This window comes from Botryllus schlosseri, chromosome 3, assembly GCF_051294905.1.
Source record: "Botryllus schlosseri isolate E-star chromosome 3, Bs_hap1, whole genome shotgun sequence".
Lineage (NCBI taxonomy): Eukaryota > Metazoa > Chordata > Ascidiacea > Stolidobranchia > Styelidae > Botryllus > Botryllus schlosseri.
Genome location: NC_137238.1, coordinates 29729511 through 29739704, shown reverse-complemented (window position 1 = coordinate 29739704; position 10194 = coordinate 29729511). Strand labels below are relative to the sequence as shown.

The 10194-nt window shown below is 39.5% G+C and overlaps 1 protein-coding gene across 4 annotated transcripts in view; it reads right to left on the bottom strand.

Annotated features, from left to right (window-relative positions):
• Positions 1 to 10194, bottom strand: part of LOC145435023 (baculoviral IAP repeat-containing protein 2-like) — a 406058-nt gene that overhangs the window by 109588 nt on the left and 286276 nt on the right. The window lies entirely within an intron of this gene.

Sequence of the window (10194 nt, the reverse complement as noted above, 5' to 3'; positions counted from 1 at the left end):
GTCTTTCAGCGTTCCCTTTATTTGAATTCAAAACGACTAGCACTTTTTATACAGTTGCACTGTGTTCCAGAATAGCTATAACCATAAACTCTTGTGACCTCAGAACAGTGTGGAGATCAAACCACTACCTACGAGTCACGAGTCACCCGGAGACATTACACATTTCGACCCGAGCCCAGCCAAGTACCGTCAGGTCACCATTCAAGCCAAATTGAATTTTCGAAGTATGCATGATGATGCAAAGTCACTACACTTTGCCAACTGGGTGTAGGACAAATTAATTGGTCATTTATCTTGAATCAAATACTGAATATAAACTTAAATATACATACGCTCTGGTCTTCGACGTAACCTCGGTGCAAGAATGCCAGCCTCGTTCGCGCGTGGATGCGGTCTTTCTAAGCTTCAATTCCTCCGCTTCGTGTTGGAGTCCGAATTGGACTGAATAGACTGTGATGCGTGGCTGATTATATGCATTTCTGATTAAAAAAAAACAAACAAAAGACTTCCCTTGCCACAGCTGGCTATGAATTTCGAGCCTAGTTCGTTAAGTAAGTTATTTCTTTCTTTATATTTTTATGAGTAATCGTTCGTGTCCCTGCCGCGGCCATTAACTAATTGTTTTCGGCTCTATCAGCTACCAAAATGGCACGACATCGTGTGCAAGTTAATCTCCCTCATCATTATAAATGACCCATTATCACGATTTCGTGCGCGAGCAGAAATGACCAAGTGTCACGACTCGTACTCGGCTCCTTATTTGGATAGAAACATCGGTCGCCATTTTGATTTTGCGTCAACACAATACCTTGCAGTACCTCGCTCGCTGCAATCACCTTTTCCCCGCTCAGAGAAATACTTAACTTTTTGGTTGTAAAGTAGGTATTCTATTTAGGTTTTCTTTCGCAAGCTTACTCAGCAACCCACAACGTCTAACAACAAGAATCCTTCAATTCGGATTTCCATCCGCGTCAGCGGTGTCTTACAAAAGCCTAGAGGTGGGCCGTGCTATAAGTCGGCAGTTACGGAAAATAAAAAGAATATCGGCCTGGTGTAAATGACCATAGTAGTCGACAAACACCATGAATACCCCAAAACAAACAAACAAACGAAGCGTAGTCAAAACTCCGAGATCTCAGTGTTTTTAGGCGTCAGAGGCATACCCTATACGACTCAAGCCCCGTTGACCCATAATTGGCTGAAGTGCCGACTTTGAGAATCACAATTAGCCCCCCTTTTTTATCGAAAGGACCCCTATTGCTCATCTATTTCTTTAGGCCGCCAGCTGGCGATGTTGTTTCATTATGCGCACACAAAGTGCAATCGAGCTTTTCATAAACTGGATTATGGTACATAAATTGACAACATATGTCTTAAAAATTGTTCTTTTTACGTTACATTGAGGCATAACAAGTTCATGGATCTTTTATCTTCAACTGAGCCTTTCCTTGCGCTATTCTCAGGGTATAACTTGGCCAAGCGCTGTTCGTAAATCATGGCCTTTGAGATTATTCGCACGCAGCACTAATGGCGCACCAGATTCACGTCAGATTCAGCGTCGCAATGCTAACATCAAATTACTTGCATGCGGTCAAAATTTGTGAAACATCCTTGTCTTCATGACGATGAGTGTCGCCTAACAGTCCACATTTTCAGTTTATTGGGGCAAGGAGCTTATTCCCTTCGGATTACTAACGCAATATATTCGCGTGTATATTTATATCGGCCGCACGAGATACGTAGCTGGGTGTTTACCTTAGATGGATTGTTCTCGAGTTTCATGATCAGAAAGTGGTAGGTTTACGCGGGTTTTCACTATGCGGCCACCATATGGTAATCTCGTTATCATGTTGCATCACAAACCAGCAAGCCAGTGCCGAAAAAGTCCGTTCAGCAAAATTACTTGAATTCAACTACTTGAACTAATTCAGAACTCGCACCGCCACGAATCTCGCGCCTCATCAGCACCTGACAGCACAACCCAACGCCACGCACCGCATAGTGCACTTCTGCACAGTATTAATCACAGAGCAAACGTTCACCATACTGACTAAGGGATCAAGTGTATAAAGCAGACAAGAATTAACATCCAACATGCGGTATATACTAGGCTTACCATACGTCCTTTTTTAAGAGGATTTGTCCTCTTTTTTGAATTTTTTGAAAGCGTCCTCGGAGGACGCCCTTTTGTCCTCTTTTTTGAGATTTAGAGCAGTTTTAGGGCAAATTGCGAGTGATATGCCGCATATTAGTACAGAAGTGAAGCTCCGACGGGTGAAAAACGGTGATTTTAGCTCTGAGCGGAAAAGATGACCTTTTTTTTTTAGTCAACCGATCACAAAGTGGGAATAATTAACCGGTTTTTGAGAATTTCACTCCGGTTTTGCAAGTTGCAAATTTCTGCAAAAGTGTCCTCTTTTTTGATTTCCAAAATATGGTAAGCCTAGTATATACGGGAGAGCACAGATAATACCGCGCGAATGATTAGGCTATTATTGTGTCTCCCTTAAAAAGGTGAAATCATAATTCACATTTTCCTACGCGCTATGTCAAATACCCGTGACAACGCATGTCCACGATCGCTAACACACGGCGCTTATCACCCGCGTGAATAGAAATTCAAATTGAGTGCGAATTTAGGATCACGTGGAATTGTTTTTTTTTCTGACATGAATCTATTGAACTAATTTCGACAGGAATACCAAACATCGTGTATTCCTTGCATTCGCGATGCATCTTTAAGGCTACGCTTAGCTTTCATATGCCGTAGTCATCGGATATTCCCGTGTATATTTATCGCGTAACTAAACTTCTGGATAGTAATTGGTGCAGCGACGAGTCGTTGGCTGGCCGGGTATTTAACTTCAATTTAACTTTCTGCTTTCTTTCACCGAATAGTCACAAAAAAATGCGGAGTTCAAAAGTGTCAACAAAATGCAACTATAGGTCCCATTACTTTGGTGCGTGCCGTCATGTTAACTTAAGATAGATCTTCGCGTTCCATTCGAGTTACCGTATGTTAACGGTTATGAAATTTGACTCCTTAATTTCCTGAATTTTCATCGCACATTAAGCGTTAACCGTTAGTCATTTTCTATCAGGCTAGATTTAAAAATGTTCTTGCCGCATGCCGCTGACTATACAGCCGGCGAGTTCATATTCCGCTTTAATCAAAAATGGCCGACCCATCATTCCTCTGGTTCATTTTTGGTTGTTTCTAGCAATTATCCCCGGTACACGTATACTACATTATTACTTTCAAGTTCAGATTATTCCAGCCTACATTTCCACCATTTTTTTATGCTTACACGCCAGATTTTATTGGTGTTAAATTCACCTGTTCCACATAAGATCAAGTAAACTTCAATAAAATTTTTGCTTCGTCATATTACACTTCTTTGACTACCATTCTCTCGAATTTCATTTAGTGTTCCTCGTGTAGAGTAGGGTAGTAGCTATACTTGAACCAGAGTTTGTATGAAGTATAAATGACCTGACTAAGTAGCATCATGATTATGAGATAGATTAACTTGATTCTGTTTTACAGCATTTATCAGCGATATTGACTACTATACGAAGGTATATACGAAGTTTTCTTGGACCAGTCACCAATACCCCGCTGATGGCACCGTTTCGTGGATAACTGGTTGACGATCACAGACTTAAGCCTTGCATTCTAAGGCTATGATGTTCGTTATAAAATCCTGCCATTCCATTCTGTGAGGGGCGTGCGATATGGCGTAGGGATGACCTTCAACGCCACTTACTCTTGAGGCCCGGGCTCTAATCACCCTGTCAGAGGCTTATCGTCTTCCCCTGTGCCTTCCATAGAAAGACCCGATAAAGGACGGAAACAATGAATCGACGGAAGAAGAGCAAAGACAAACTGTCTAAAAAATGAAAATAATCTTACATATGGTGTTCGTCGTCTTGTAAAACTTTGAGCAACTGTTTTTGGTACATTATTGCAAAACTCACAATACAAATATGCATTATACAATCATAAAATTGATCACGTGACAATTGCATCAATCGAGCGTGAAATCGTCAGCCCAAATGAAATTTTGCTCGCAACCGCGCAATTTCGTTGGAGTATAACAAATTGGTTTCTCCTGTTAGAGACATCAACGTTGTTGCATCTGCCGCCATCTTTTGTTATACTTTCTGAAAAAATATACATTCACGATTGCAACACATCTTACACTAGGAGCAAACGGCATTATGTCGGACGTCATGATAGCGCTATAATTTACTTGCAAAAAATACGGATTGGTGTATTCGACGAAGCTTTCATTTGGCACTCTTCGTGACACCATTATGGCCTAACTACCTGATATCGCGCTACGATAAGATTACATTCACGAACGGATAGATTAGTAGTTTCCAAAATTTTTTCACTCGTTACCCCCTTATCCAACTCGATATAGATCTGTCGCCTCGTTCCCGCCTATAATAGAGAGCAGTGATTTTCAACCTTTTAGTCTTCGCGAACCCCCTTTGGACCGTCACGGACCCCCAAGTTCTAGTTCGAATTTAGCTCTATTATCGCGTAACCGTCATCTGTCTTTGCAAATATAAATTGTAGGCCAGTGATAAACAGCAACAAAATGACCTTCCTTGAAATTAAAGGGGCACTGCACTCTAAAAATGATGTGGTCTCAAATTTTAGAGCAAAAAGAAGAAAAAAAATAGGCCGCAGCCGTTTTCGTCAGAACGCCACCGTAATGGAGCTACAATTTATTGGAATTTTCACAAGAACTTCGCGCTCCAGCAGTCACGCAGAGATCGAACTTTATATAGCTGTCAGCCGATGTTATCAAGGAAGTAGGCTATATCATACACGCCAAGGTGGTTTAGATACCGCGTTCAACGGAAGATGTTCAGTCAGGAGATTTATGTCAAAATCGGGCCTAGTGTGTTCTATTTCTTTAGGACAGAAATAGATCATGTCCTATTCTTATGTATAAAACATTGGTAGACATGATATATTTCTGTCTCAAAGAAATAGAATACACTAGGCCCGATTTTGACATGAACGAGTGCCGAAAATCCATTAATTTCCAGAAAGATAGGTGGTGGCGAATACAATGATAACGCGTAACGCTTCCGCGACGACACCTGTCTTAAAATTGACTCGAAAATTTCGCTTTGAGTCACGAGTCAATCCACAGTTTTGAGACGCCGAGTCAAGTCATTTAGGCAAAGTGACTCGAGTCAAATCAGGTCATCTGAAAAACTTGACCCGAGTCTGACTCCCAATACTGTGATATCGGTAGTTTTGCCTCAGCAAGTTGGACATCATCCCTTACTCTCTCTCTCTCCATTTCTCCCTCTCTCTCTATATATATTTCTCTCTATATATTTCTCTCTCTCTCTCTCTGTTTCCATCTCTCTATTTCTCTCTCCCTCTCTCTCTCTCTCTCTACCATGCCCGCATATTACCAATGCCAGTTGGAGCTTTCCCGAGAATCCAACTATGACAACTAATGTAGCTTGGAGGTGCGCGTTTTCATGATAAATCCTTACGGTCGGAACGGCTTTTTGTCACTTATTTTCTATAGCACCAAACCAACTGGACATGGAAATGTACATAATAATTACATAAAACCGTGCGAACCGTGACAACATTGTTTTGCAATATATTTGGTGAATATGCCTATAAAATAGGCCTATATTGAACGATTACCCTTCGCGACACATGTTTGTGTCCCGGCCAACCCCTACTTTGATAACCACTGGTGTAATCTAAATACACCCGACTTGATCTTTTCGCCTCTCGCCTATTGGGATGAGTAAACCATTGAACCGATTTTCTATCAACCTCCATATATATATAGCAGGGGTGGGCAAACATTTTAGCTCAATATTTGAATTAATTCGCGGGCCGCACTATATAAAATTAGGATACTAAGCCAAAATTCAATATTGCTATTTACTATATAGTGACTGACGACGTGGAAATAGCATATGTATTTATATATTTGAAACAACCAAACTGGATGTGAATTTGAGTCTGTGAGCAGCGATCTGTTTGATGCTGGTGTGATCAGACTAGATGACCTTCACGGTCTTATCGATCATTCCTATCTAATACCGAATACTGTGCATGCATATTTTCTGTACCACCATCACTGCCGTTTGTTATGTATTTTGGTTCGATGAAAATAAAGACTCTCTCTCTCTCTCTGTCCATAGATTTGCTGATTGTAATTTTGGTTTAACTACAGGACTCACAATGCTGACAGCATCATAACCATACTAGCTTTAATTACGCCTCTACAGTATATAAATATTATAAATATAAATACTACTACACATACGAAGAACGAATCTATCTAACACACTCGCGAATTGGTCTTTCCAAGTACAGCACTAAAAGTCATAAACTTGCTCATGTTGCGAACCTAAAATCCCACTCTTGGTCCGAATTAAGTGATTTACGTCTCACTTTCGGCGATGTTTAGCAATTGAAACCTTTAAAAATGCCAGTAATGAAATAAACAATACTATGATCAAAATATAACTAATCATTTTCATGTTGAAATATATTTAAAAAAGTTTATTCAATTACCCACAGTAATTTGCGTGCGCATTTTATCAATATTGTTCCAGTGTTTCTTGAGGCTTTCGCGGGCCGAATGCGTCGCACGGGCCGTAGTTTGCACATCTCTGATATATAGTGAATTGAGCAAGAAACAAAGCAGTATTATAAACAATGCTCCCTCGAATTTTTCACGAGTTTGCTCGCACTCACCAACTCACTGCGAGTAGACAACAGTGCGTCACGACGACTAAAAAAAGGTCATCACTTCGGATTTTTTTGTGAGCAGCTTAGATTTTCTGTTCGCAGAGACCGTGTCAGCACTGCGCAATTGCGTACGTGCGCATGCGCAGATGAGAGAGGGAACATTGATTATAAACACAATTAACTGCGTATCCTAATAATTTCGCCTCCAATTGGCCCATTCGTATTTCTCGCCCCCCGTCTATCGAAATCCCCCTTCGCAGGAAGACGGTTTCGCCGACTTTGGAATCCACTACCGTATATTATATGCGGCACTCCATTGAGGATTAATACTGTTACTTTAAATTGCACAATTGATAATCCCAGTGTTGGTGGAAAATGTTGCGTGTTGAAAATACCGAGTGCCATTGAAAATACTATCTAGACATTGTCAGAATTGAATAGCAGCAACAGGAGTTAGAAAATTACATGGCGTCATAGAAAGTTCCAGAACATTAACTTAGAACTGTTTGTACTCGCAAATCGATGTAGTAGAAACGATGGTTAAGATCCTAAAAGCTTGGTCGTAAACAGTTCTGATTTCCTCCGATTATTAGTGCTATTTTTACAGGGATATCAAAGCTGGATATCTAGATATGCATGATTTTTTAATCGCCTAGGGTAGTAAAGAAATGATTGGTGATGAATGTGTGCCTGATCTTACATACAATTAACAACATCAGCAAAAATGAAAATCGTAATTTTTAAATCAACGTTTCAAATTTGCTCTTCGCGACATCTACAATCTACATACCTGAAATAATATTCTGCATCGAGTCGCTCCCAGGCATCTTTTGCGGGGCCATAGCCTTCATGAGAAATAATTTGAACGTTATAAAATATGTATTAGCATAAGAAGTCTGTATCGTATTCCTAGCATTCAAATAACAGGTACTCATGACAGCGCCACATCATTCACACGGGGTCTGACATCTCCAGTATGTGCTCGTGTTGACATTGACAGTGGCGATAGCCATTGTACAGTGTGGAGCTGAGTGCGGACGAATGTTTATTACTGAGTTTGAAATATTTGTATCATGTCAATTCATTTGACTGATATTCGCGCGATTGTCGTTCCAAATTCTTTAATTACTCTCTCAAAACGAGTAATTCGCAAATTTCAAAGTTGACATAATGTACAGACCGAGTCATATAAATTATTTAGATGGTGTAGGCTATTTTCAAACACATGCTGCATGAAAAACGTGATCTCGCTTCGTTTGCATAGTTTGTCTAATATTGTTCAAAAATAAAGTAAGGATACATCAATGAGTTGACAACCACCGTTAATTACGATCACTATTATTTCTACCTAAAATGCGATTAAAGCATTACTCACGTATTAATTGTGTAACTTCCACGTCAGTATTATGATCATTTGCAATCCTCCGCGCCGATTTCACTAATTTTCTAGCTGTCGGCATATCCTCCTCCCAGTATATCAACGTTACCTTCTTTGAATTTGAGTTCTGGACGAGTGATAAAATCTCTTCGAGAGACGCAAGATAGTCATATTTAAATATGCATCTGATATATTCGATCTGCGGTGAGGGAAGTTTGTTAACATGCGAAAGGACTCGCAAGGTACGGCAAGCATCAATGAGAAATCTGCCATCGTTTATCGAGAGTTATACGTTCAAAACATGCAAATATTACCAGATGATGAATACTACCTTCTTTTGCTGGCATGATTGAACTATCTTATTGAAGTCATGCCCCGTTTTAACTATAAAAATTGCATGGATATTGCCGAAAATAGAGATTTTCGTCGCGCCTTCCAATATTCCTTTGTAATTATCGACTGATGTTCGGCCATTCACAGCAACATCCAGGAGCTCGACCTACAATAAGAACGAGAAATATATTCAGTTTCGGCATAAGATTCGAAAACATTATACCGAAGCATTATTTACTGCAAAGTCGCCGTAGCGATTAACGAGTTTGATGCCTCTTGAAACTATAGGACAACATAAAGCATTTGAATAAAGAATCTGACCTGATATTTTTTCATGTAAGCTTCAATCAACGACCAATCGTTATTTTTTTCTTCCGTGCAATCCAGAAATATCTTGCTTATCTGAACGCAGTATTGATTTCATGTGGCGAGATGACGTAATCCTCACGATGAACATTTAATGAAGTCATTAGTTATATATTTTAATTATTTATTCGTTAAAAATAGCTGTTCATTTTATGATGCTGGATTCACATTCTTCTGCATGTATTGATGTTCAAATCTACATGTATGGAAGGCTATGTAGGATATAAACGTTCCCACCGATCCATATTGTCGTTAAAAAACCTCCTCCGAAATCTTAGGGTCGGTGTTGAAGTGTTGCTGCTTTATTGTTTCTGTGAATAGTGAGCGATATAGATTGTATAAATCGCTGGATATAGAACGCCGTCGCTTGTATTTCCGAGTAGGTGTATTATATACTAGTTAGCCCTCTAATTTACCTGACCCCGACCTGACATATTGGACTCGCCTTCCGACACGTGCCACTTTTTTGGCACCTGTCCTTTTATATTATTTTACTTTTCATTCACTGTACATGCCTTCTTTTTACATCGCCAAGGCCAGGTGGGTGTCTGATGATTCCGAAGACTTAGTCGAAGTCGTTTCGACACCTTCCTATCTTTAATTGTATCGCAGTCTTGTGGTGTATTGAAATGATGAGATTTTTAGCAATAAATTGAATTGAATAGAAAACCCGAATATTACTTGAAAACTGCATAAAAACTGGTTACAGATATAAAGGTACCATATTAACTCACGGAGATTTCTTACTATGACTATTTATACTATTATTGATATCATGATATGATATATTTCGAAAAGTGAATCGGCAGCCAAATATGCCGACGAGCCAATAACCTAAAAGTTGAATTTCATCTCTCTTGATGTCGCAATGGTCGTTTACATTCAGGCAGATACAGATTTTAACAGCCACAAGTGATGCGCTATCTCGTATTGTCAATATGGTAAATTATTCCACCTTTGGATTACAAGAATAGATAGATAGATAGATAGATAGTCTTTTATTCGTCACATCAATAAATCAAGAAGTATACGAAACAAATATTGCGGTATAGACTGGGAGACGACGAGGGGCCGTTAGGCCTTCAGAGTCAGTCGCCACCCGTTTGGAGTGTTTGATGCATATATAAATAATTACATGAAACATATATATTAAATCACACACATATACGTAGAGTCAACATTCAGTAAATATATGACTAACGACACGATATTAAGCTTTAATAAAGATGTAATAAAGGATAACATTAGAAAAAGCATTGTATAAAAGAAAAAAAATCAACAGTACGTTTGGAGTAGATAATTTTTATATTTTTTTTAAACTGCCATGGCGGTATTGGTATCAGCTCTGCAGGGAGATCATTCCAAGTTT